This window comes from Amblyomma americanum, chromosome 2, assembly GCF_052857255.1.
Source record: "Amblyomma americanum isolate KBUSLIRL-KWMA chromosome 2, ASM5285725v1, whole genome shotgun sequence".
Classification (NCBI taxonomy): Eukaryota; Metazoa; Arthropoda; class Arachnida; order Ixodida; family Ixodidae; genus Amblyomma; species Amblyomma americanum.
The window spans coordinates 113,982,083-113,987,633 of NC_135498.1; positions in this window are offsets into that span (position 1 = coordinate 113,982,083).

A 5,551-nucleotide genomic window follows, 5' to 3' on the forward strand; every position below is an offset into this window, starting at 1 on the left:
TCAAAAATTTCTTCACGCCCATCGTCATGCGCTACTTAATGCCTTAATAATTCCTTAACAAGTCGGAAAGAACACCCTTACGAGATTACAAACACCTGCCCAGTACACCGGTGGTAACCCATACTACACTTTCCGCAGTGCGCGCACTGTCCTCTCGCGGCAATGCGGGACGTGCAGTCGGTAGAAAAGTTCTGTGCGCAGGCGTTCCGCAAAGAAAGCCGCCAGCTTAACGCCGGTGGCTGGAGGGCTACACTTAAAAAAGACGAAACAAAAGTCTGAGTTTTATCTCCACAAGTATGGTCTCCGGCCCGCGGCTAATAGCAAAGCTACCGGCTTCGTATGGATAACGCGTGGTGCAGACTTTTAAAGCGAAAGCTTTACTTGCCGTGAACTTGCGATTTCGTCGTGGCGGTGCTTCAAGGAGGCATATGACGTCACAACGCGCGCCTCAAGCGCGGATTGTTCTCTCTTTCTAGTCACAACTGCGCAAGCGCCACTAATAGCACCAAGCCACAGGTGTTCCGCCGCTGCGGTGCGCCTTTCCTTTCTTGAAAATCCAACTTGCAATTTTCAGTTTCCGGAGTTCCCAGGTTCGAACCCGACCGCGGCGGCTGCGTTTTTATGGAGGGAAAACGCTAAGGCGCCCGTGTGCTGTGCGATGTCAGTGCACGTTAAAGATCCCCAGGTGGTCGAAATTATACCGGAGCCCTCCACTACGGCACCTCTTCTTCCTTTCTTCTTTCACTCCCTCCTTTATCTCTTCCCTTACGGCGCGGTTCAGGTGTACAACGATATATGAGACAGATACTGCGCCATTTCCTTTCCCCCAAAACCAATTATTATTAATAATATTATTTTTTTCGTTTTCTCTTTATTCTTTCTCTCCCTTCTTTACTAGTACCTTTACGGCGCGGTTTCGGGGTGTCCACCGGACATTACTGTGCCATTTCCTTTCCTCGGAAACGAAACAAAACAAGTGATCCGACGACGTTCAGAGAGTTCATTGGCGATTACAACTTTACAAATGCCGTTCATTTTAAAGAAAGGAAAGGCGCACAACCAGCCCCATGGGTCAGTTGAGACGACAATCTCGCTTTCTTGTACGTAGCGTTGGTGTCCAACTGCAAAAGCCTCCATTGATTGCGTTCCGCACACTGGATAGGCAGTGCGCCCTCCGTGCCACCCTAGGAGGTGGCATGCAATTAATGGTTGATCGCGAGAGATCCATCACCAAATGAACGCTGCATCCTATCTTTTGCTGCAGTGCCGCATGTCAGCCACAACGCTCTCAGCGCGAATGCATTCTGGCCACATCTCTCTCTCACCACATGCATCAAAGCACGAATGACGTGTCCGCATATCCAGGGAGCCAGTTATGCGCCCTTCCTTTGCTCAAAGGCATCGCCGTCTAGAACATTGTCAACGCCAACGCCAATACACAGAATGAACGCCATGCTTCCCTTTGTATATCCTAGATTAGCTCAGCTAATCCGATTAATTTTTATCCCCGACACTGCACTCGAGAGCGCACAGGACGTACTACGTCCGCCGCTATGGATGAGGGTGGTTGTGGTGAACACTATCAAGGTTTGCATAAACTACACATATATAGCCCCGAAGGCAGAAGATTGGACAGCTGTCACCATAGCTCAATTGGCAGAACCACGAACGTGATAAGCGGAGATCGTGGGTTTGGATCCCACCGGCGGCATGCGGTTGAATAAAAATACAAAAAGGCATCCTGTAAGCTTGGTTTCGGGGACTGCTGTCTTCCGTCATGAACGGATTAGGCTAGAAATATATAATCGAGAGGCTTTACTGGGGCGATATTTCTCACCCATAATTTCCCCACGGGGTGGCTGCTTCGTTGTGGGCAGCACATTACGAACATCAGTCACAAGGTTCGCTTACACTACACATGCATAGCCCCGAAAGCAGAAGTTCGAACAACTGCCACCGTATCTTAGTTGGTAAAGCTGCGGACGCGAAAGTCGGAGGTGGTGGGCTCGGATTCCACTGGCGGTATGTGGTTGTTTTCTTCTGCTCTTCATAACCTCTGCTTAATGAAAAACATTGGCTGTGGTTTAGGTCTTGCTAACCCTAGTTGAATTGCGAAAGCTTTGTTTCCTTCGCACGTCGTCTACGCAGCGTCTCATTCCGACGCCCTCGAGAACTGAAACCTGTCTCTTCCTCATTTGAAGAGTCGCTCCCGGACGTGGCACGACTCCTTCTAGCCGCATCTTTGTTTTCGATGCTTCTCGAGTTGTGCGGCGCGTTCTTCTGCCGTCTCTTGAGCGCGTTCTCTCTTATTTGCCTTGTTCTTTCGTTGTCTCTTGTGTTCTATATAACCACTAGAAGGCAGTGAGGCAAAGTATATATATATATATATATATATATATATATATATATATATATATATATATATATATATATATATATATATATATATATATATATATATTGTTACGTGGCGGCCGGCCGAAGAAAGAGACACGATGATCGATGGAGATGAGATGATTTAATGGCTGCCGGCCTAGCGCGAGCGCTCCTGCCCGCGCCACTGCGCAGTTCGTCGTCTTCTTCGTCACACTACTCGGGGCCACCGAGCGATCGTCCCGATCGCGAACGAGAAGATCGGCACTGAAGATGAAATGCTTCAGATGACGATGGGCTTGTAAAATGGTTGGATACAGAAGAAGGAGGTGAAGGGCTTGCCGCCACGGTGAATGAGACGATCGGCGAATGAGTCCCGGTCCACGAAGCATCCGGGCCGCAGGTTGCCAGGAGCCGACGGCCGAGGTCCCTGGACGCACCGAACGGCAGAGGCAGGGGGGGCGGTGTCCTCACGTGTGGGCAGCGTCTCGGGTCGGTCGGGTCATTCCGGTCGCGGCAACGTGGTCAGTTCGTCGTGTCTTGTGGTCGGGGCGGTGGACGGGGCTGGGGTAAGCAGCGAGGTCGGTTCAGGTCTGGCGGGCTGGGCACAGCCGGGCGGTGCGGACCAGGCACACACGGCCGACGACCACGGCAGGCGCAGGACGCCGAAGCTCCGGGACCAGGATGGCGATGAAGGGACCCCAGCACCTCACACCAAATGTTACGTGGCGGCCGGCCGAAGAAAGAGACACGATGATCGATGGAGGTGAGATGATTTAATGGCTGCCGGCCTAGCGCGAGCGCTCCTGCCCGCGCCACTGCGCAGTTCGTCGTCTTCTTCGTCACAATATATATATATATATATATATATATATATATATATATATATATATATATATATATATATATATATATATATCCGAGAGGCGACACCCGCTCTCTCTCTACCTCCGCGGAGCAAATCTGGTAAAGTTAGCGGCGGCGGCCGCGGCGTAGACGGCGGCGCCATCTGTTATAGCGCGGCTGCGGTGTTGCTAGGCAACGGCGACTTAAGGTAGCGTTGCTTTCGCAACAATAATAAAAACAACAAATAAAGGCATCCCGTGTGCTTGGTCTCGGTGACTGCTGGCTTCCGTTATGTACGGATTAGGCTAGAAATTAGCAAACCAAGTGCTTCACTTGGGCAAAATTTGTCTTCCATTCCTCATGGTGTGGCTGCTTCGTTGTGTGCTGCACATTACGAACATCAATTCATGTAATTATCAGTGAAGAGAAACACATCAATAATGCCTGAATAGAGCTTGGAACTACACGCACATGGTGCCAAGTTATGGAGGCCAGACGCAGCCACTGGAGGCCGCATGCAGAGGGAGCCGAATTATTCAGATTCTGTTACCACATGCTGCCGAAAGCAGCGCGCAAAGAACGCTCGACACATTAGTCATTAAGAATAACTTTCGATCAATCTGTAAGATGAAAATCTGTTCTTTGCTTATAGCGATGCTCAGCTTACTGAGAAGCAGCAATGTGTTAATCATGATTTTGCAGCCGTGCTAATAGCTGAACTGTCGTACAAGGAATGTTGCCATGCATGGGTACCCAGAATATGGATCCGGGGTTGATGACGCGGGAAGGTGGAGAGCTGCGATGGGTTGGAGTACATGATCAACGATGCATTGGCCCTGTCTTTGCCCATGCAGGCTGCGTCCGCCCATACCGTGTCAGCATATGTTTCATTTAGAAGATTTAATTCCCCAAAGCTACTAAAGCTCGAGGGATGTTGCATTGAAGGGTCTAGAAAATTTTCAGCACCTAGGGTGTTTAAACCGAAAGCTATACTGGCCGCAGGTTCAGCAGCTTTGCGTGATTCCTGGAGAGCCCTGCTGCACCGAGCCACACGTGTTCTGCCGCTGTGCAACGCCATGCCTTTTCTCAAAATACAACTTTAATAATAATAATAGATGGTTTTTGGGGAAGCAAATGGCACAGTATCTGTGTCATATATCCTTGGACACCTGAACCGAGCCGTAAGCGAAGGAATAAAGCAGAGAATGAAAGAAGAAAATAAGAAAGGTGCCGTAGTGGAGGCCTCCAGAATAATTTTGACTACCTGGGAATCTGTAACGTGCACTGAGAGCGAACAGCTCGCGGATGCCTTTCAAATTTCAATCTTCAGTTTTATCTTTCTTTCCCTCCCTCCTTTATCTCTTTCTTTATTGCGCGGTTCGGGTGTCCACCGAGATATGTGAGACAGTTACTATGCTTTGCGCGCTCGCCGCGCTATCTGACATGACGTCACACCACGCGGTTCGCCGCCGTTTGGTATGACGTCACACCGCGTTCCTCGTCAAGGCGCTCGCCTTCGCTGGCTTCGCCAGCTGCGTTACATGCTTGATAACGTGTGGGAGGATTGAAAAGGAGAGCTCGCGTGGACTGTAACCACAGTTGTTCCGTCCTTAATGCGACAACAACTTAGCTCGATAGCCAGGATAACGTGGACTTGCAATGAAGATTAACCAAGGCTAATCATGCTATGCCCTAGCTTTCGCTACGTATATCCTGGCATAGCCTAGCCAAGCCAATGCCAATTTTCGCTCTCTCGCGCTCCCTAGTCACTACTGCGCATGCGCCACCAGTAGCACCGAGCTACAGGTGTCTGCCGCTGCGCGGCCTGTCCTCAAAATAATAATATTTTGTTTTCACGAAAGCAAATGGCGCAGTATCTGTCTCTTGCCCCGCCGCGGTGGCTCAGTGGTTAGGGCGCTCGACTACTGATCCGGAGTTCCCGGGTTCGAACCCGACCGCGGCGGCTGCGTTTTTATGGAGGAAAAACGCTAAGGCACCCGTGTGCTGTGCAATGTCAGTGCACGTTAAAGATCCCCAGGAGGTCGAAATTATGCCGGAGCCCTCCACTACGGCACCTATTCTTCCTTTCTTCTTTCACTCCCTCCTTTATTCCATCCCTTACGGCGCGGTTCAGGTGTCCAAAGATATATGAGACAGATACTGCGCCATTTCCTTCCCCAAAAAAAACAATTATTATTATTATTATTAGCTGTCTCATATATCGTTGGACAACTGACCCGCGCCGTAAGGGAAGAGATAAAGGAGAGAGTGAGAGAAGGAAGTACGAAAGAGGTGCCGTGGTGGAGGGCTCCGGTATAATTGCGACCAAATG